The sequence below is a fragment of the Alligator sinensis genome, unplaced genomic scaffold (genome assembly GCF_000455745.1).
Source record: "Alligator sinensis unplaced genomic scaffold, ASM45574v1 scaffold375_1, whole genome shotgun sequence".
Taxonomy (NCBI): Eukaryota; Metazoa; Chordata; order Crocodylia; family Alligatoridae; genus Alligator; species Alligator sinensis.
In genome coordinates, this window is record NW_005841928.1 from 3,297,101 (window position 1) to 3,320,806 (window position 23,706).

The following is a 23,706-nucleotide window of genomic DNA, read 5'->3' on the forward strand; positions in this document are numbered from 1 at the left end:
GGAGGGAAATAATTCAGCAGTGCCGAAGCACACACAAACAAAAATCACACCCTTGGGTTGTGACATATACATTTAAAGCTTTGCAACATATATACGTAGTAGAATTTTTATATAGGAAGAAATATATATTTCTATTTTTTATACACTTCTTCTTTGCACCACACCTACATTATTGAATTCATATAGGCGGAAAGCCATATTTCTATTTGTTCTTATATATTTTTCATTGCACCACATACCTACACTTTTGAATTTATATGGGAACTTGAATAAATTTTATATACTTGTAGATAAGGAAGACATGAAACACACTGTGAAGCATGGTGGAAAGGCAGGTGGCCATCCTTCAGGGAAGGGTAGAAGAGGGGGTAGAGGGAGAGCTGTAAATTCCACCCCCCAAACTGAGATGCAGCCTCTTTCCACCAGCTAGAAGAGATGAGGCTTCTACAAGCAGCAAGGAGAGGGGAGCAGTGCTAGTGCCACTGTCTGTGCCTGAGACTGCATCCCCTCCATGAGCACCAGCCATAACCCTGCCCCCCACCGCCATCACCATGATGACAACAACAAGCAGCAGCCCCAGCACCAGTATGGCAGCCTACTCCACCCCTATTTCACTTCACTGAGATCACCCAGAGCACTGGGGAGATGCTTGCTGTTGATGGCCAGCCCTTCTCCTTAGTTGAGTGGCCAGGGTTCAGGTGGCTCATGGTGCTCATGCCCCATCCTACCAAGTGCCTGCATGCACCACCCTCAGCAGGACAATGGTACTCTCCCTGTATGAGGCATGCAGGGAGTACTTGAGGGAGGAGCTGCACAAGGTAGGTCTGCAGGTGGCCTTACACTTCACCTCAGACATCTGGAGAAGCTGGGGCAGAGATCATGCCTACCTCTCCCTCACAGGGCACTGGTGTGACCAGTCAGGACATCAGTGGGCTCTCCATCAAGCCAAGGTGATGGATTAGTCCCACATGGCAACTGAGATCATGGAGGCCATGAACTGCTTGGTGCAGGGGTGGCTTGCTGGGCAGAGTGAGCTCACCTGTGGGTTCATGGTCACTGACAATGCAGCCAATATGGTCAAGGCAGTCTGTGATGCTAACTTTGTTAGCATCCACTGTGTGGCACATAAGTTGTACCTTGTTGTCAGGGAGGGGTACAGGGCTGCCAGTGACAGTGCTATCACCACCAGCAAGCTCATTTCCAAATGCAGGAAGGTGGCAGGCTACTTCCACTGGAGCATCAAGGGAGGCATCCTGCAGCATAAAATCATGCAGGATGTGGAGGCTCAGTGGAACTCCACATTAACTGATGCTCGAAAGGCTGGTGGAACAACAGAAGGCCATCCATGAGATGGCCTTGCTCGGGGAGATTGGGATTAGTGGCCCCCTGAACAGAGCTGAGTAGGATACCATCTCCCAGTTCTTAGTGGTCCTCAGGCCCTTCCTCGAGGCCACTGAGACCCTCAGCACTGCTGATGCCCTCCTTAACTAGGTGATCCCTGTAGTGAGAGAATTTCAGAGCCAAATGGAGAGCTTCCAGGGGATCAATGTTCCTGGCAAGCCTCTGTCACCAGACATCCGGCACTGGTGGGGCAACTGAAGGAGGGCCTCAGGAAATGGCTTAGAAAGGAGATGCCATAACCTCCAGCTAACACATGCACACAAAGTCCTGGCTGGGGAAAGTCCAGACCTGTTATGTTTTTGACAGGCCTGAGGCTTGCTGGTTGCAGTGGAGTTGAGGCTCCAGGTGAGTTCAGCTTAGCTGCCTGGGATGCCAGCTTTTGGGTTGAAAAACCCTTTGAAAAGCCCTAAGACAGACACAATCGGTCACACAAGCACCCAAGTCACAAGTTTTGCCTGTCAGCAGCCTGATGTGCAGCATCCCAGAAACCCCTGCACCTATCTCCTTGAAACTTGGCAGACTTCATGGCCTCAGAAGGGGCTAGTAGGCCTGCATGTTTCATCCAAATCAGGGAAGAAATGACAAAGTTATAGGCTGTTTTGTGCTTCTCCATTATAGCCTATAGGTGAAACGTCGAAACAGCAAAACTGTTTCGACAAAACAAAATGGATCAGTGGTTTCGAAATGAGAAAAAATTCTAAATGAAACACTGTTCCATCGAAATGCAACTCGAAACAGAACGGTACTATTTTGCACAGCCTTACAGTGCATATATGTCCAGTTTAGGGGAGAGGTTTAATTCCTGTATAACATTTACTATATTAACTGTCTTATCCTCTTAATGCTTAAAAATAGCATTGTATGTTTGTCAAATGTACCCATTTGGAATACAATTTAAATTAATTCCTGCCAGAATGTTATTAAGATTCTGAAAGGATCAGGTAAATTTTACCTATGTTTACAAATTGTCAAGGTATCACAGAGCTTTGATTACTGTTTGAAAAAGATGAAAGGGGTGAAGATGCAGCACAATACATTTGGCAACAATAATTGTGTCTTTGGAGCCACCTGATGCACCACTTGTTTTTTTGAGAAGCTGGTATGCTGGTAAATAAGTCACTCAATGAGCAATTGAGGTTATCCACACTTGTCAGGAGGCTGATGGAGATGAATACAGTAGCAACTGGGAAGAAGGTATTATGGAAGCTGAGTATTCAATAGCAACAGATTATCAGGTGATGGTTTAGTGATGAAATGGCTTACCACACAAAGTCCCTTTTTTTTTTAAATTTTTTGTTTTGTATTACATTTACTCCTATTCTTTCGGAAAGTGCTGTGGTATAGTAATGAATATGCTCAAAGTCTGGGGACAGTTCCTGGACACCATCTCTGTTACAAAGACAGAATTCTTTACCAGAGAAGGCACAAGTACCTTTGCGATGAGAAACTTAACAAATGAGATGAATAAAAACCAAAGCGTATGTGTCCTTCACTTGATTCCTGTGAGAGGCAGCTGAGAAGGCCTTTGCAGCAGCCAAACCTTGAAATGTTAAAGCAGTTAAAGACAGCACAGCCAAGTCAACAACAGAACCATAATATTCATAACCATAGCACTAAATGTTGCCAGCAAAGTAGATTTATAGAGTTTGGCTTCTGAGTTCCTCAGTTGCTGGGCATACTGTGTGTGTGGCCAGGGGTGTAACGGCATGTTCCTGGTGAAGCCAAGATTGAAGACAGTGTTATCACACAATGAAAAAGAAAGTCTGAGACTATCCTCAGCATATAATGTCTATCTTCTGTTTTGTTGTTCTCAGTCCAGAGGGCAGAGAAAGAAAAACAGCTGCAGGAGCAGCAGTAAGATTTAGGTTCTTATGTGGTCAGAATTTCAGTTTTATGCAGTGGTCAATGAGATTTGTAATTTATGTGGTTATGTTAAAAAATCCAGCTGTTGGAGCTATGTTTTGCTCTCAGATGCACGTGTGTGGCTTCCATGCTTCAATGGTCACTATGTGGGTAGCATTTGGCTTCGTGTGTGCATGTTCATATAGACACGGACACATGTATGAGTCTGTGCATATGTAGTCCTATAGTAACAATGAGAGGAGACAGCTGTTACTGAGCCAAATATTCTTCAGTGCAGACTGGTGGTGAAAAGCTGAACATTCCTCTTATTCCTGTGCTTCTAGATGGAATTTTGGAAATATTAGTGTTCAGCAATGTTCTCAGAAATTGTAGCCCACCCAGTGCAAACGGTGAATCAGTTCTGACCAAGAGAAATCTATTCCAAGTCTTTGCCCTGAACCTTGACCTGAACTATGCCTGAACTTTTGGGGAATTTTAAAATAGTTTTGTATTTTATTTTATTTTTTTGCAATTTTACCATAAAAATAAGGCAGGCAAAAGACTGAGCATTCTGGGGTTGTTTTTTTGTCTGAAGCAGGAAACTGTGATCAAAACATCCAAGAAAAGCTATTTTTGCTGTCTTACTGACCCTGCCAAAGCCAAGTTGTACTGGAAAACTTTCAAGAAATCCTGTTTGAGTTATTTCCAGTCTTGCATCCAGGCCAGGGAGGCTTGGATAAGCATCTGAAAGTCTGAATGCTTATCAGCTGCTGCTTACTCTGGTTTCTTCCTATATACAAGAGAACTCAGACAAATCACCAGTTCTCCACTGATGTGGCCCTTCCTTTATGATAGCTCTGATTGGTTCTTCACTCACATAGATCAGCCAATTGGAAGAAAATCTTTATGCCAAACTGAATCTATCAATTAATGTCCTAGTACTTCTATTTAGAAAAGGCCTCCTCTTATGCAAGGCGCTCATTCCTTTTTTCCTGTCACAAGGTTATTTACTGTGAGGCAGCAACATGCCAATAATTTAAGCAACAATAGCATAATTGAAAAAATGACCTGCTTTCTGTGAACACAGCCCTTCCTCACTTTCTTTTCTCTAATGTTTGTAGTTCTCATCAGATCATTTCTAAAATTAAAACATGATGCTTTTGTAAAGGGCATTATTTTATTTGTAAAGTGACTGTCAAATTTTTTTCAGGTGCTCCTGAAATGAGGATGGAGATGAGGTGGTTTATTTGGACATGAAAATGCAGTTGTAGCAAGTTACTTTTAATATTTTTTTTGAGATAAGAGTTGAAGTTTTTCTTTTATCACTTTATTTCCCCTCTGTGGCGTTGGTCAGGCCGCAGTTGGAGTACTGTGTCCAGTTCTGGGCGCTGCACTTCAGGAGGGATGTGGACAGTATCGAGAGGGTCCAGAGGAGGGCAACCAGCATGGCCAGGGTCAGCAGGGCAGGCCCTATGAGGAGAGGCTAAGGGACTTGAACCTGTTCAGCCTCCACAAGAGAAGGCTGAGGGGGGATCTAGTGGCTGTTTACAAACTGACTGGGGGGGGCAGGGCAGTGGAAATTGAGTGGGACTCTGTTCCCCTGGGCACCACTGGGGGTTACTAGAAATTACGGCCACAAATTGTTAGAAAGAAGGTTCAGGCTGGACATCAGGAGGCATTACTTCACAGTTAGGGCTGTCAGGCTCTGGAATGGGCTCCCAAGGGAGGTGGTGCTCTCTCCTACCCTGGGGGGATTCAAAAGGAGGCTAGGCAGATATTTGGCTGGGGTGATATGACCCCAGTACTCGTTCCTGCCTGGGGCAGGGGATTGGACCTAATGAACTGTTTAGGTCCCTTTCGACCCTAAGCAGCATGATACTATGATTTATACTTATCATAAGGAGTTATTTATCTCTCCTTCATTTTCCACATAGCTATTTAAATTTGGGGCAGGTATGTGGGGTTATTTTGAATCTTAACTAAAACATTGAATAATTCTGGTTGGAAAACTTAAAAAAAAATGATAATTAGAATCAAAACAGAAATGAATTCCTGAAATCTTTCATGCTTATTTTTCTGCTTCCTGGACAGTACTATAATTAAAATTGTATTTATATTTCAGTTTAAGGTTTGATATTCAAACCAAACATCTTTTTTACAACATAGTTAATTGTTCAGTTTTCATTTCTTTTCAGATATCTCTTATCCCAGTCAGTATAAGCGTATTTAGCTAAGATCTTAGGGAAGCCTTTTCAGTTAATTTTATCTGTGTAATAAGACTTCTTTATAAGCTTATTTTAAAGTATTCAAATCCAAATTCAGGTTGTAATTGAATTTACTTTGAAATAAGTCAATAGTTGAAAAAGAATATCTCTGTACAATTGAAGTGATGATTGTTGTTATCTAATCTGACCTCCTGTGTAAGACACATCATAGCTCTTCCTAGAATTAGTTCTTGTTTGAACTGGAGCACTTCTTTTCGGAAAAAAAAAATCTAGTCTCCGAGTAGTGGGATAGAGAAAGGAGGATAGCTAACCATCCTGAATCTTCAGACAGGACACACTACCACCTAAACAGGAAGAAACTATAGTCAGCTTAGTGTGGTTCTAGGAACTGGCTAATTAGTTCTCATGATGACAGAAGCAGTTATCAACTTGTGTATTAGCTATTCCATTATTTTTTGAAGATCAGTGTTAGTCTGACAACACTGGCCATCTTGTTCACCCTTTTTAAATATCAGCATAGCATTAGCTTCCTCCCAGTCTTCTGGAACTTTGCCCATGTTCCAGGAGTTATTGAAAATCAACATTTATGGTCCAGAGAGCTCCCTCAGCTATCTCTTATAGTTTAGTTTGAGATTTCTCTATAATTCAAAGGTCATTACACCATGAAGGATTACAAGAATTTCCCCCACAAGATCTTGGATGATTGGATATGAACTATAAGTAGCAGAGAGGATATTAACAGACTTGATTAGGAAATACTTTTTCTGTCCAGTGATTTTTTTTTTTCAAGATTTCAAAAACTTCTTTGTTCTACACAGGGGGGAAAACCAAGACCTTTGCAGATGTTGAGAGAGAGACACCCTGATAAAACGCTCACCTGAGAGGTAAAAAGATGGCAGGGCAGGGATATGAACCAGGGTTTCCTAAACATTTTGGCTATGCTGTTGTAAAGATTCATATGAATAATTTTGTTTAAATAATTTACTATTAGGTAGAGCAGGGACTATGAACTTAGACTTGTCTCAGCTTGTGTAAATACCCTAACCACTTTGCTATATGGTCAGTATTTCTTTCATTTCTTGTTTTCAGAAAATGTAAGTATTTATACATAACAGCTCCCTAAGAGTGAGTGTTACTAGAAGTAATCTTATAACCCTTGAAGTTTAGTCAATAATGTAGTGGTCAAGGAACCCACTTGAAATGTGGGTAACCTGTGTTGAAAATCTTGGCTTGAACTGAGGTCAAATTGTTTTATGACTAAGGTCCCTGACATGCATTACATGTAAGATGCAATTAACAGGTTAATTGTGCCTTAAACGGTAACCCAGCCACATGTTCAAGTCAAGCTAAGGCATGAACCACAAAGTTATTCTAAGTATAACATGGAACAACTTTGTGGCTTGTTTCTATCACACTTTAAATTGAATGCGTGGCCAGTTGGAGCTACCCCACGACAGATCCCAATCCTAAGTGTTGGGATTCAGCATAGGGAAACCCCTTGTCTCCTATCCAATCAGGCTGAAGCCAGAATCAGTCCCTGGACCCCAGACCTCACCCCTGGAGGCATATGGGCACAATAAGCCTGACATTGGGGAACATCTCCCCTGTGTTTGGCTCACTGCACACTAGACTTTTAAAAACCATGTATGCAGCTGAACTGTACATGTGGTTGTCTGATATTCCTGGTGCCTGGGGACCCCAGGATCAAGGAGTCTCTCCCTGATCTCAAAATCCCTGTGCACTGGGGATTTCAGGAAACTGTGTGCAGCCCCAAAGCTGCACCCATGGTTTCTAAAAGTCCCAGCATGAAGGAACACCAGGACTGGGGAAAGTTCCCCAGATTTTGAGGTCTCCAGGCTCCAGGACCTGTAAAAACCACATGTGCTGTCCATCTGGGTGGCACACTTATTTCTGTGCATTGGGATGTATAAAAACCACATGTAAAACCCAGCTGGGGTTTTGACAATCAGCTGATTATTGGCTGGGGGCAGGGACCAAACTATGGTTGGTTACAGACTCTGGCAGTTCCTGGACCTAGCTGACAATCAGCTAATTCTGCGCACCAAGCTTTCTATCTGGTAGTCCAGGATCATGATCCCAGGCTCCCCCTGCACTGGCAAGTATGGTGCAGTTTAGATCTAATTCCCAATCCCCAAATCGTGCAACCTGACATAATACATAGCATGTCAGAAGGTGCAATTTTGGGGATTGTAGATCAGATCCCATCATAGCTTGAAATGAACGTCTGCCAGTGGCCTAAGCTATTTTCAATCTGGTACATTCCTATGAATGTTTCTGTTTAAATTAGCATTTTCAAATAAAAAAGAATTTCATTAAAAAGTTCCTAATCAATTCAAGTATTGAAGAAATCATAGAATAGAAGAATCCAGTAAATCTCTGTAAAGCATGCTGAGATCCTCAGATGAAAGCTGCTATGGCAACTTATTTACTGATAATTATATCTTTTCAGTAAGATTAAGATTAGTTAATTCCTGTTACCACTGTCAATACAATTATACTAATGTTAAAGCATAATATATCTGTGCATTTCTGAATACATATATGGTGACAATAAGTCATTAGGAGATTTCACCCCCTATTCTCATGTTCTGGAGATCAGTGTGTATGTTTGTGTGTGTGTGTGTGTGTGTGTTTCAAAACAGTCAGTAGGTTGATAGATTTCTACAGAATACAAACAAATGTATTTTAATATCACAAATTATTTCAGAGTTTAATCTGAATAGCAGGGGGATTATCAATAGGGCTATAAAGGTAGACTACTCTAATATCATACTGATCCATCATTCATAAAATATATAAAAATGTGTGGAGTTTGGATTTAGACTAAAGGCAACCTCCCAGACTGGTACTAAATAAGCAATTTAACTCATTTTATTCTTTGATCATAGGCTCTGAGTGTAACAGACAATAACACTCCTTATTCCCAATTACATGCAATAAAACTACAGGAAATATGATTTAATTTAGCAAGGATTTAAAATGTAACAATTTTGTGCATCCCAGAGCATCAATATGGAACAGAGCAGCTTCAAAAATAGACAATGAATACCACATGGCTACATGAAATGCCTAGAGGTATAAAAGAAATAAATCACTTATTTCAAGATGAGAATTTCATTGTCCTTTGCAACTCATCAACACAATTATAGCATGAATAAATCACAGACCTAGAAGTTTTTATAACAATGAAATATTCAGAATGACAAAGAATTGGACTCAATAAGAATAATATTCCAGATAAACCATCAATAATACATTTGTTGAGAAGTCGTAAAGGCAGTGATATATGCAATATAATGTATGCATATTGCTGTTTCAAAACAAACATGACCACATAAATATAAGAGAAATATGGAGCAGCAATTCATATGCCATAATCCTGATGGTAAAACCCATGATTATGGGCGTTATCCTGCAATCCACATTCATAATACAAGACTTTACTCAAGCTAGTAACCCTGTCAAGCATTCCCACATTGAGTGCTATAAATCCTATTGGCTCTTCTTGTATAAGGTATCAAAACTCAGTGTTTTATTTTCTGAACCCACTACAAATTTTTTGCCTACTTTTGTTCATCTTTTGCCTTAACAACTGCTACCAATATCTTGTGGATCTTCATATATTATCTCACCCAACACTTAAGTTTCATATTTCAATTTAATCGCCTTCTCCTGTAGTTCTGACCTGGTTATTTCCCTCTTTGATTTTGTTTTTGGGGGGTTTTTTCAGGCTTCTTCTAGCCTTCTCCATGTGATACCATTAACATGTACACATGATGGAAATGTCACTTTGTGTGGCTTAATGGTGTCACAGATTATGTGTGCAAGACTTTTGGGGGTTTTAAATGACTTTGTATCATTGTAACTACATCCAATGTAGTTTAATATGCAACTTTGCAAATTGTAGTGATGCAGCAGTCACCTCCCCTCCCCCCACCCCGGCCACGGGAGAGGCAAGCAGGCTCTGCCAAAAAGAAAAAAAGGTTCAGGCCCCTCACTGCTTCTGCCTTCAGCAGGCACCTGCTAAAGGCATAAGTGGTGAGGGGCCCAATCCTGGGAGGGTGAGTAGCTGGCAGGCCTGAGAGCAAGAGTCCTCCTCTCTGCGGTGGCAACACCAGGTGGGTTGCTACTGGACCAGGTGCTGCCCCAGCTTGCGACTGGGGAAGAGTTGGATCGGACTGGGTGCTGCCTTCAAGCTAGGGCAGCACCTGGCCTACTAGCAGCTCACATGGGTGGCCCCAAGGGGCACCGCTGCTGTGGAGGAAAGGACTGTGGTCCTTTGCAGCTCAAAGGCCACTCAGCCCACTGGCAGATCACCCCCCAGCTGTGGAAGAGGTGTGCAGGCTCTCTTGAGAAAAAGGATAAGGCCCCCCGCCGCTTCTGCCTTATTGGCCCCTGACCTGCAGGGGACCCTGGTTCCTCCCTCCATGGTGACAGTGCCCCCCAGGACTGCCTAGGTGGGCTGCTAGTGGGCCAGGTGCTGCCCCAGCTAGGAGGCAGCACCTAGTTAGATCCAACTCATCCCTAGCCTGCCAGGGCCTCCAGTGCCCTGTGTACTGTCTCCGCTGCCTTCCTGCCACCTGGGACTGCCTGGGAGTGGGCAGTGTGGGGAGGTGGAAGGAAGGTGGCTGAGTGTGCTGGCAGCCAGAGAAAGTGGCAGGGATGGTGCATGGGGTTTTTATTCTATGCCCCTCGCCGTATTGTGATGGAAAAATTGAAGTGGTTTAGTCCACAGGGTTTTATTCTATGCTCCACTATTTCAATTTAGGATGCATAGAATAAAAACTTGGAGATTAAACCCCCACCATATTTACAAGCACTCCCAGACCGCATTCAGCCAGCTCTGCACCTGGGGCAACCATGGCACACAAGGCAGTTCCAGCTATTGTGCTGCTGATTGCAAAGGTGCTTTTGTTGTAGCTATTTTTGCATTTCCCCCAAAGGTAGTACCCTGGTTGCCCCCTTCAGTTATGCGACTGTCAGTTCCTCATATTCTAATTATCATTTCTGCTACTAGTGTAGTCTTTAGGGAAGGATTTTTGTGGATGATATTTTTTTATTGGACCATCTATATAATTGGGAGGGATAGAGACGAGCTTTTAAATTCCAAGCACTTGATATTAATTATGCAAAAGGTTGCCTCCCTCAACTATATAGTTAGTCCAATAAAAGATATTATTACCCACAAAAATCCTTGCCCCACTCATTATCCTTGTGCTATCACAGGTACTACATTATCCCCACTCTTACTTAGATGAATAAATGTCACAGAATCAAATATTTAAGAAGTAAGTTTCAGATGCTTTAGAGAGTAGCAGCTGTTCATTGTTGGTTGCTGTTGTTTATGGTTCCTTATATTCTATTAGTGGTGTTTATGCTATCATTTAGTATATAATTATGCTAGTAATGATATAAGTATTGAAAAACTTCAGGGACTATGTGAGACTCAGCTGAGAGAAGCAGTAAATCCATCCTGTATCTAAGTTCTGATACAGTTTGCATGAATCTGATCAGTACAGAATAAGGAAGAAACACCAGAAGAATTCATATTTGGAGTTTCTCTAAAGGTGATTATCAGGTAACCACAGGTGTATTTATATTCTTATTGCTTTCACTTTTCAAATTAATGCCATTCAGCAGAACTCAGCACAACAGGTCTAAAGGAAGTTTGAACAGAAGATGTTGCAAGACTGCCAGGGTTTGTAGCTGGTAAATTTTGAGAACACTAGTTCAGTTAAAAAGTAACTATTTTTGTGAAAGGTAATGGGCCCAGGCAGCATGCAAAATTAAAACTGTGAGCAAATGAAACAAACACATAGGCAACTTCTGTCGGGGCACTGGTGAGCTGTTTTCAACAGTTAACAAAACCTGGGAGGCTAGCAGGACACTGAAGTAAACTAAGAAATTAAAAATAAACTGATATTAAGGCAACATGATAAAGAAAATCACCTGCTTTTTCTACTGCAAGTTGGATTATTTTTTAATGGTTAAAATGAGAAGTTGGCTCCAGCTGCAGTTTCTACTTGGCATCTACTGTTTGGATGCAGTTTGGTTCCAGGTTTGGTTGTGACCTTCTCTTTCCGAGTCTTTGGACAGTTCAGATTTTTCAACAGCAATGTGTTTTTCTTTATACCAATAGTAATTTAGACGGTTCACTACCTGATCACTTGAGTTCCTGTCTGTGATGTTGCAACACTTCCAGAGCTCAGGTGCCATTTTTTGAAATCCAGAAGAAACGATTGATTTTATTTTTTAAAAAACCTGGTTGTATGTGATGTAAGGTAATTAATCTGTGTAAAGTAATTTCCAAGTGATGGCATACAGTCAGTTTGCTCAAGAACAACTACATTGTTTCAAAAGGATGAGATCTCAAAGAAGACTTTTAATCACATTTTCACTTCCTGCTGGGTAAATTTTAAAGTCTGTCCACTTTCTTCTGCTTTATGCCAATTGCTATGTTAGATGTGCGACATTTGAATATAGCCAATCGGAGAGAGATAACTGAACTACGGGAATTGTTTTTTCATCTAGAATATCAACCTATCAACTATCAAAGACTGGGGAAGCCACTGTAATGGGATTTTGACTTGTGATTTTAAGAAAGGATAAATGATCTGTTATTTCAGGGATCAGAAATCTATGGCCTGAAAGCTGGATTTGGCTCATGGAACCACTGGATCTGGACCATGGACATGGGACTTCAGTGGCAGAGGGTTTCAGTTACAGGCACTCTCCCACTGCCTTTTTAGGGACAAACACTGGCAGCAGCTTGGTCCTAGTACTTGCTCCACCCTGCCACCTCTGACTTGGGGTTCCAGCCTGCAGCTTGAACAGCTTGCCTGCCCCTATACTATTTCATAAGGTTCCAGGGCCAGGAAACTATCTATGATAGAGTGAAATTGGGTATTTTTGATAAGTTCTTAAATGGGAGGTACTTAAGGATCAATTTTTTGGAAAATACAGTCACTGGTCTAATGTACCTCCATTCCTATCTATAAAATGGGAGAAATAATCCTTTTTTGTCCATCCTTTCTGCCTTGCCTATTTAGATCATAAGCTATGTAACCCTCTTGACCTGTGACTCTAGATCTAGTGCAAATGTCTGTCTCTGCTATGGCCCCATGACTATAATAGTATACAAATGATAAATATTAATAAGATATTATTTTCTACCTTTGATATATAATACTTGTGGTTAGAGCTTTAAATCATCCCTAAAAAGAAGGAAGAAGGGCTACCAGGAAAACTAGGAAATAATAGGAAGACAAATAAAAGTAATGTTTTTCTGTCCATCAGCTATGACAATGTGAGTATTAATACATGTCCACACTAGTTTTAATTTAAAGAGGCCTTTAAAAGGAGAAAAAGGTAAAAGTGGAGAGTGGTAAATGTCCTCCTCTCTTCAGCTTTTAAAAGATTCCTTAACAGTAACTTAGTGCAGAATATCCATCACTGTTAGGAACAGAGCATAAACTAGCTCCTTGGATCTCTTTACTGTACTATAACTTATCTTTGCCAGCAACTGTCACCCCAATAACAACTTAAAGTTTTCCCTTGGCTTCTTTCTCACAAATACAACAGTAGCCAGGGAAAATGATTTACTGTGCCTACAGAGGCAACACCAGAAGAATAGATTTCTATTACAACAGTGCAGTGACAAGCACAACATGTTAATTCTACAGAGCTCTCCACCAACATAAAAGAACTATTCTCAAGAGCCTATTTGACTGGTGGAGTGACTTGGGCACTGCAAATATTGTTGTGAGTACAAGAATAGTAACACTATTGTGAGAGTCTCTGATGAGGACTGAATGTAATTTTATGGCAGAAAATGGATCCTGACTTGTTTTTTCTTAGTGCTGTAGAAGTAAAAAGATGGAATAAATGAGTAGGACTGCAGTGTTAGAGATTACCTCATTTAAGAGCCATTACATTAAAACTGTAAAGTTTTGATTATTGCTACATTATTATAATGGCTGTTGTGTTACAATGGCTATTGATGTACAACAAATTACAAGCCTAAATATACATATTACAGGGATGCCCATTATAATGTTACCCACGTTAACCAGTGTGGATCTTTGTTCCCCTCTAGTGGGTGGACTATGAAAGTGGTTTAACATTTGAGTCTCCTGTTTTCTTTAGTTAATGGATATCCAGTTAAATTCTCAAAGATATTTAGATGCTTCACTCTTACTGATTTATAATAAGATATAATTGAATAAGTTAAATAACTTTATGGATCTGGGCCTTAATTCTATTTCTTGAATAATGGAGGGTTCTGCTTTCGGACTTCGAGATCTTGAACTACCTACCAGTAACCCATATAAAACACATCTTCATAGGATCTTTCACACAATATTAATTTGTCATTCATAAAAATATAGAACATGAGGCTCCTAACGTGAGGGGAACTCTAATGTCTGAGAACAATGGGGACTTCAACTCAGAAAGAAGTTTCCCTAAGCAATAACAATGTTTTTCTCCTTTTAAACCTAACTAAAAATAATTTTTAAAATAAAATGTCTTTATTTATTGACCTGCTCTGTCCTTGGTGATGAATGCAGAGATGTGAACCAGTATAAACATCATAGGAACAATTCTGTAAACTGGCACAAGTTTTTGGAGTGTTTTGGTGTCAGTTTATTTGCATTTGTTACTGCTTTCTATAAGGAAAACTTTTACCTTACTCTATCCTCCAGAAACATTTAGCTTGGAACCAAGTTTCTTGCTTTCTGTTCATTTGTTTTTATAATCAGCATAGAAAGTATGAGGATATTATAAAGTATTATTGAATGTAAATGTTAAGTAGCGCAACTCCCACCTCCATTAGAGCTGCCAGTTATATAACCTAATTGGAGGATCTACATTATAAGGTTGTAGGATCTCCTTCATTGGAGGCTTATGAAGGAGGCTAGATAAACTCTGGATAGGGATGCATTTGTGCAGGGGTTTGGATCAAATGACCCTTGAGTTCCCTCCCAACCCTTCAATTCTAGCCTTTCTCTGATACTCAGACTGTCCAATGCAAACATATATTTGTCTGAAACATAGGTTTTCCCTTCATCGGTATTGCTATACAGCTCTGAATTTTTCCAAAATAGCCATGATATGTCTTTAAAGACTGAAGGGAGCAGTACAACAGGTGTGGTTTTAATGAGAAGGTGAACTGCAAGCTCCACAGTCAGTAAACATTTCAGATTTTGACTATTACCTACTTGTAAATTATCTACGGCTAAATTGCAACCTGAGAATTGTTTAAGTCATCATGAATAATTAATAAATCTGAGAGAATTCCAATCTTTTCACAGAAAAAGCCAAAATCCATTGAATAAATAAAATATTCATTACAAATGATTCACCCATCACTGTTATATGCTCATTTATTTTAGTTTTCTGTCGATATTTCAGTTGATATTCTCACTGAAGGATTCCTTCAATAATAAAGAGACCAGCTTAGGGGCAACAAAATAACATTGCCTGAATATGTCTGCAAGAGTTGTATATTGAAGCAACAAATCACCAAAACATTAAAATAATTTAACTTTAAACACATGACCTTTATTTCTTTTTGGTCAAAAGAGTCAGCTACGTGCTTAAGACTAATTAACATCAATGGACTATAAATATTGCTTAAGTGCATTCTTCAACCAGGGTCTACTAGTTAAAGTATTTTCCTGTCATGAGATGGACCATTTGACTTTTTATGCATGCAGCATTTGAAAGAAGGAACCTGAAAACACCATAGTTGTCTATCTAAAAAGGATTCTCGCTATGTGTCTGTATTTAATGTATTCTCTTCTTTAGGATGACAAGGTTCTTTGGGTAAATGTGAGATCAACGAAATAGTTGGAAAAAAATGTTCTTTGCAAGCTTTCAGGTACAAACACCCTTCTTCAGGCACAGGGAGAGTTAGTTGTTGCTGTGTGCGCTCTCCTGGGCGGAATGGAAGCCAATAAGCAAAATGCAGGTTGGTGAAAATACAAATACGTAGCAGTGAGGATCAAAGGCCCTGTGAAAATAGGTGTGACAAGTGGGGGGGGGGTGTTGGAAGTGATGATAGCATGTATCTGGTAAAATGCAGACAGGTTACCTGGGGTTATCAGATGTCAGGCAGGTTATAGTGTGCCATAAATTCAATGTTTATATTTAGTGCATGATTTTTTCTATCCAGTAGATTTCTGAAGTGAAGTTTGTAGGCTCATCTATGAAAGGTGTTTTGTACATTCCTTCTGAGGTCCAGAACTGAGAGACTGGAGAGAAAGTGGTTATCTTGTGAGAAGTGTGCACCCACAGGTAGTTAGGTATTCTTGTCTTCAATAGATTTTTAGTCAGAGCTCATTCTGGTGCGCAGTCATTGATTGGTTTCTCCTACATATTTTCCATCTGGACATTTAGTGCACTGGATGAGAGATTACATTTCTGGAGGTGCAGATATAAGACCCAGGAATGATGATGGTTCTGTTGTGTGGTATAGTTGTTGTGGGGGTGGTGGAGATGTGGTGGTGGAGCTGTGTTGGCAGGTTTTACATTTCTTGTCCCCGCATGGTCTGGATCCATTTCCTATGCTTCTGGTGATGAGGTGGCGAGGTTCAGTTCTTGTTTAAGCTAGGATGGGTGGTTCTGGAAAGATTTCTTTAAGAATTGGGTCTTCTTCCTCCACGGTTGCCATGCTTGGCCACTGGAGGATTCTCCCCCTGTCACCGGTTGGCTGCCGGGGGGCCCCACTCTCCAGTCCTGCCCTGCTGGTGCCGACTTAGGAGGCACCAGTCACCCATGATTGAGGTGGGCATCTATTTGCTTTATGGCAAGAGACCACAGACACCTGGAGTTGCTTGCTTTCCCAGTGCCTCAGGCAGGCACTCCCCAGGGTTGAGGGCCCTCATCCTGCATGTCTTGGAACTCCTGAGTAGGATCAGGCTCAAGCTGCAGAAGCACCCGCCCACCTTTCCCTGCTTCCAGAGACATGCTTCTGGCAATCTCCAGGATGCATCTCTTGAGGCAGGGAAAGTCAGGGTTCACTGCTTCCAGACGTTTGCTCTGGTTATTGTCTGAAGAACACCTCTTGAAGCGAGAAACACATCACGTTGTCTCGCAAGATCAATGGGTAGGACAACAGGTGATGTGTTTCTGCCTAGTGAAGCAGATCAATTGTTCCAGGACACATCATAGCACAGCTGATCCACTTCATTTTGTGATGTCTATTTCCAGCCTTAGTGTTGTCCCATAGGCAAGAATTTTTAGAAGAGTGATATCTTTTATTGGACCAACTGCATGGCTGGAATAAAGTTAGGCAAGTTTTTGAATGCAAGACATTTTTCATCTGACTTTCCCATGGGCATTCAAGTGAAAAAGAATGTCTGCCATAGTTCTGCATCTCATCTGATATGGATTCCAGATATGTTTATTTATTGTACTCATTCTATTTTTTGAGTGAAATTATCCTCCACTGGGATAAAACAGTACATTTAAGGAATGTTGACATAATTTTGTTGACTCTCTTTACAAGGGTGAATTTCTTCTTCTTTATGTCACAATCACTGAACTTAGTATAGATACAGAGGAGTTAAAAATGCCCCCAACTATTTCTGTAGGAACTACCATCAATGGGCAACTTTATTAACCTTTATGAATAGATCCTGTTGACAGCTTGTTCAGATACTCTAGATTGCTTTTTAGAAGGATTTTTTTCATTTATTAGTCTTCACATAGTTTAGCTATTCTGGCATTACTGTTTCAGAGATTCCTGATCTCAGTTTACTCTTCAGATGGAGAGGGCACATCAAGAGACTTCCAGTGTCTGACAATAATTTCTTTCATAATTGCTGAAGCAACAAGGAGCCATCTGGGTTGTTTATGTGAGAGTATAATCATGCTAGTCTAGTATCAAGAAGTTGTTTGAAATGAAGAGTTATACTTTTGTATACCAGAGACCATGAAGATTTGATTTTGGAATGTTCCCACAATAGATGAGATAAATTTGTTTGGCTTATTGTTTCAGTTCTGTGCCTGAAATGCCTATTTACATTATTATAATGGGTGACCAGTGCAATTTGCTTGAAATATTGTTTTTCACAACCTGAAAGGAGGCAGAATGTGAGACCTAACTGGCAGCTTAACATTCCATTAACTTAGAACAAATATGTTTCTTTTAAAATCGGAAATAAAAAGAAGCAAGGGGAAGAAAGGCAAATCTTATGTCTTCGTTGTAAAATCTGGAATGAAAAGAGGGTACCAGTCCTTTGAAAATAAGCTGTATGTAGCAAACCAATACATTTATTACATGGGGCAAAAATTCTCATTTTTATTTTGTCACTTTTGAATTAAAAGTTTGAAATGTGGCAAAGCTTGCTTCAAACAGAATTCAGTTGTGACATTCTAAAAAGGTATTTCCATTTCCAGTCAATACAAACATAAGTTTTGAGCATATATCCTAATGTGCATAAGACCTGAGTGTCAACCAGGAGAGTATTATGTACAGACTTTGAATGCACATTAGTTGTATACAATTTTTCCCTATTAAAAGAAAATAAGGATGTGAGCGGTGCCATAGTGAGTTAAACTACTAGTCCATCTAGCCCATCTCTGACCATAGTGGTAGAGGCTTTGCAAAAGCAGATGAAGGCATATGAACAGGGCATATATAAAGTGATTGATGGTTCATTGTAATCCACCATGACTGGTTTAGGGATGTCAGAGGATATCCCTTTTCCTGTTCTGTTTAATAGCTATTAATAAACCTATCATATAAGAATTGGTCGAATCCCTGTTTGCACTTGCCTATACTATCTGCTTCTACAATTTTCTGTGACAATGAGCGCCACAAATTAACTGCACACTGAAGAAAAAAAAAAAAAGAAAAGCCCAAAACAACAACAAAAAAACCTGTATTCTGTTAATTTCAGCAGGTACCCCTGTTCTAGTATTCTGGGATTTGGTGAATAACAGTTCCCTGTTCACTTTATCCACACCTTTCATGATTTTATAGACCTCTGTCATACCATTGCTCAGCCATCTTCTTTTCAAACTGAAGAATCCTAGCTTTTTCAGTCTCCCCTGGTATGGCAGCAGCTCCATACCCCTGATCATCTTTCTGTGAACCTTTTTGAATTCCAGGATATCCTTTTTGCAATGTAAAGACCAAAACTGCACATAACATTCCAGATAAGAGCACACTGTAGATTAATGTATTGGAGGGATTATATTTTCCATATTATTCTTAGTTCTCTTTTCATGATGTCCAACATGTTATCGTTTTTTTTCAGATCACCACTTCTCATTGAGCTGATGTTTTCAGAGAACTATCTACAAGGACTTCAAGGTTTCAATCTTGAGTTCTAACAGTTAGTTCAGAACCCAGCATTGTGTACATATACAGTATATGAGGTTACTTTTCCCTATGTGCACTTGTCAACATTGAAAGTCATCTGTCATATTTTTGCCTGATCACTCAGTTTTGAGATCTGCAGTTATTCACCATCAGCTTGGGATTCAACTACTTGGACTAGTCAAATTCTGCACTCGCTGTTATTGGGTATATAATTGCACTGTAATGCTGAGTTCTCCCTGTAACAAGCTATGCAAATGATACATGCTTTTGAAGTCAATATTGCCTTTAATGCTATGTATACAAGCCAATTTTACTTCATATTGCTTCTACTTGACCAGTCAGACTCTCCAGAATCATTGACTTTGAGAAAAATGTTGACTAAACAATTGAGGAACTTTGGCAGTGTTCACAACAGAAAGAGCAAATAAAGGACTGAGGCAGACAAGGTTCCTTGGGTGAATTTGATATCTTTTATTAGACCAACCCAAATGTTTAGAGAATAGTTATTAAGCAAGCTTTCGGGTTCAAAAGCCCTTCATCAGGCTAAGGAAGCTTGCTTAATAACTATTCTCTAACCATTTGGGTTGGTCTAATAAAAGATATCAAATTCACCCAAGGAACCTTGTCTACCTATGTCCTTAGACCAACACGGCTACAACCCAAACCCCTGCAATAAAGGACTGAGGCATTTTACATTAGAGGCATTGGTTATAATACATGAGTTGCTCCATGTATACTGGAGCATAGGGCTAGGATTCAGAGAGACCTTGACAAATTGGAGGACTGTACCAAAATAAATCTCATGAGGTTCAATAAGAGCAAGTGCAAAATCCTGAATTTAGGCAGGAATAATCCCATGTGCCACTATAGGCTGGGGACCAACTAGCTAAGCAACAGCTCTGCAGAAAAGGACCTGGGAGTTACAGTGGACAATAAGATGAAATATGAGCCAACAGTATACCCTTGTTGCCAAGAAGGCTAATGGCATGCCTGGGCTGCAATAGTAGGAGCATTGCCAGCAGATCGAGGAAAGTGATTATTCTACCTCTAATTGGCACTGGTGAGGCCATATCTGGAGTACTGTGTCCAGTTTTGGGCCCCCCATTACAGAAATGTTGTGGACAATTTTGAGAGAGTCCAGCAGAATGTAATGAAAATGGTTAGGGGGCTGGGGCACATGACTTCTGAGGAGAAGCTGGGATGATCTAGTTGGGACTAGTCCAGCTTTGAGCAAGGGGTTGGGCTAGATAGCCTCCTAAGGTCCCTTCCAACCCTAATTTTCTATGATTCTCAAGAGAGGGATCTAGGCTCTGGGTCCCAATTGGATAGTAGGTCTCATCTGCAACCGTGTTGCAAGTCTCTAAGAAAGTATGAGAGAGGACTTCTACCTTCTCCCTTTCCCCCCTCCAGCCTCCTTCTGCCCAATCCCCTCCACACCCCCATAAAGCATAATATGAATTATTTTGCTTACTGACCACATAAAAGATACCTAGCTAGGATAGACTATCCAGATCAGACATGTCCACCTAGCCCAACCTTCTGCATCTCACACTAACACAGAGCAGATGCGAAGGAAGAAAGTATTTCTTCAGGGCTTATGCATACTGCTCTGTCTCTTTCCTTACAGCTTCAAGCATTCAGAAGCCTTGGAAGTCATAGTTTGGAGGATTAAGCCCTACTATTGTGTTTAATATCCACTGATAGACGTATCCTGTATGAATTTGTCTAATCCTCTTTTGTACCAAGTTAAACTGTAAGCCTATGCTGCAGCTCGTGGCAATGAGTTCCACGCTATGTGAAAAAGAACTTCTTTTCTATATTTTAAATCTGTTTCCTAATAATTGCCTTGCACATGTCCTTATCCTAATATTGTGAGAGAGGGTAAATATTAAACCCATATTTTCTTTCTCCATGCCATTCATCCTTCTTGCCCATATCTGTATTTTCCTCTTTCTATTATATCCTTTTGGAGCTGGGGTGGGACAAGAACTACAAGGGTGAGGGTGTACAATTGATTTATACAATATCATAATGACATTTTCTGTTTTGTTTTCAATTTCCTTCTTCTTAATTCCTAACATTTGTTTTTTTGACCATTGCTGAACAGCTGATATTTTTCAGAGAAATGCCCACAAGATCTCTTTCACAAGTAATAACAGCTAACAAAGAGGTCAACCTTGTGTATCTGCATCTCAGGTTATTCTTTCCTGCATGTATGTACTTTATCAACATTGAACTTTGTATGCTACTTTGTTACCCATTGACAGGATGTCATGAGATCTTGGGCAGTTCTTCATAATCTGTTGGGTTTTTTTTTACCACAATGAGTAATCTGGTGTCATCTTCAAACTTGGCCACCTCATTATTCACCACCCTTTCCAAAACATTTGTTAAGTATGTTTAACAGAACAGACCCCAGCATGGGCCCTTAGAGGGCCCCACTTCTTACCTCCCTCTATTGTGAGACCTGAACATTTATACCTACTCTTCGTTTTCTTTCTTTAGCCAGTTGCTGAACAATGAATGGGCCTTGCCTCTGTTTCTATGATAGCCTGATTTCATTAAAAGTCTTTATTGTGGGACCTTGTCAAAAACTTTTTCAAAGTCCAGATACACTATAAGAACCAGACGGCCCTGATCCACATACTTGTTGATGTCAGCTCCCCACTTAGGGGCATTTTGGATCAACATTTGGAGTGCTTAATTCTCCCCATGTACTGTAAAGAGAGTCAAGCACCTAACTCAGGGGTTTGAATTCCACTGTGGGAGGCCAGTGGAGGTACCTAGAAGTTAGGTAATTGTGGCATCTAATAGCATAACTTTGAGGCACCCACATCCTTTTCCTGGATGTGGCACCTAGTATTAAGTCTCCCTTAAAATCATCATGACTCAAGTGTTTACACCACTTAGATCCTGTTGGAAATGTTACCCTTTGTCATAAAAGTTGTAAATCACCATAATGCAACAGGTGATTAGTTTTATAAATCCTGCCTGCTCTAATATCTCTCTCTCTCTGGCTTTTCTTTATTGGTGTTTCTTTTTCAGAAGGTGGAAAAACTAGAAAGAAACTGTGTAAGGACATCTATGGGTATGACATTTTTGTGACTGCAGTATAGACATATCCTGAATTAAAAGTAGCAAAGAATTGAAGTAATAGAATTGCATTTAACTTGATGGGCAGAAATTCATGGGATGTCAAAATGCTGAGTAGTCATAGCACAAATGTATATCTAGTTTAATTGAGAAATGATGGTTTACAGAGAGTTGCACGGATTTCTAAGAAGGTCTTTGAATGATCTCATACTTTTTCAGAATAGTAACCTAAGATATAATTGCCAGGATCATTAGGACATTGCTAAGAAAAATGTGCAGTAGAGCCACAGACGACCTGGCATAAGCCAGAAAAATTGATGGCGAGGTGAACATAATGAAACAACTTGCTTAGTTATTAGAGGTAATCAAAAATCAAGTAACCAGAACTGACTATTCTGTGATCATATATACTAAACAGCAGGAAGAGTTGGGGTGCTGGACAGTGGGAGGAAAGGAATATAACATCCAAGGTCATGATGACTTGGAGAGAAATGAGCTGTTTTACATTACTCACTTGGCTTTTGTCTCACCCTCTTGTGGATGTAGAATGAAGCCAAATATCAAGCAATGAGGTCAATATCAGGCTTGAAATTTCAATGGCTTGCCTGCCCTTAAATATCAATCAGCAGAGGTAAAAGGATCTATTCAAAGAGTAATGCTAGAGAAGGATGTGAAGAAAGGTATCCGGAAACCTATGGATTTGGCTGGAGGAAATATCTTCTAGGAGGAGAACTGAAGAGCAAAAATATGAAGAGAAAGCAGTCTTTAAATACTTCCAAGTAATGGGTCCATATGGTTTGCAGTGTGTGTGTGTGACATATGATCTTCATTGTGTTTGTGATTATATTATGTTTATCAATATACTCTGTCTTTAATCATTTTAAGAATTTATTATTAAGCACCCACTTTTTATGTTTTGAAAGAAACAATCAGAACTAAATATGCTGCATACATATTACAAATTCATGAGCTGAAGACTTTCTTGCATTGTTTAAGGGAAAGCAATTTAAACATTATTTTAAATTAATAATTATGTTTTCAATTTTTTGTGCTAATAAAATTACTATTTCAAATTTCAGTTCATGATTAAAAATTGGCAGGCTACATGAGGCAGACTGGGTGACTCCATTTCAAACAGCATAATGGAAAAAATATTAAACTACTATCACATTTAAGAATTATATTCAGCATAAACTCTGCTTTTTTTTAGGGCTTGGACATGAGCCCTTTGGACTTCCCCAGGGCACTTGAATTTGATTCAGATAACAGAACTAAGAGGATCTAAGTGGTCAGAAGACTGAACGAGTAATGAAAAGTAAAACCAGTGCAATTCTTCAGTCCTAGAGGATCATCTGAGTACTCAGTCTAGCTACTTCTTCTACCCTGCATGTTTAGTAGCACCTCTAAGATGAAAAAGCCTGTTTCAAAATAAACTACCACCCCAACATTTGAAGTTCCATTACCATCAACACTATACTACAAAATTTGTCTATTCCCCATGAATGACTGGTGCCTCCTGAGACTGGCGGGGCACCACTTGTAGGCAGCAGTGTCAGTGGGGACTGCCCATAGATGCTGGTGATGGGCGGGGAGGGGAGGGAAGTGGCGAGCGGTGTGCGGGGACCACCCACAGACTCTGGCAGTGGTGTTGGTTGGGAGGGGGGGTAAGCAGCGACCGCCCGCAGAAGTCGGAGGTGGCTTTAGCAGCAGCCAATCTTGAGGGGGGGGGAAGGGATATGCCCCCCAGTGCCCGTCCTACTCATTGCCTATGCTATTCCCTATTATAGTCAATGG

General features: G+C 40.4%; 1 long non-coding RNA gene across 2 annotated transcripts in view; it reads left to right on the forward strand.

The window, feature by feature from the left end:
• The window catches only part of LOC106721933, a 34,051-nt gene extending 10,646 nt beyond the window's left edge, over window positions 1–23,405 (forward strand). The window contains exons 3-4 of one of the 2 annotated variants that reach the window (XR_001357683.1): window positions 6,287–6,352; window positions 23,123–23,405. This is a non-coding gene — a long non-coding RNA (uncharacterized LOC106721933). The remainder of the gene's footprint in view (window positions 1–6,286; window positions 6,353–23,122) is intronic. The other variant, XR_001357682.1, reaches the window with a different exon arrangement.
• The last annotated feature ends 301 nt before the right edge of the window (window positions 23,406–23,706 follow it).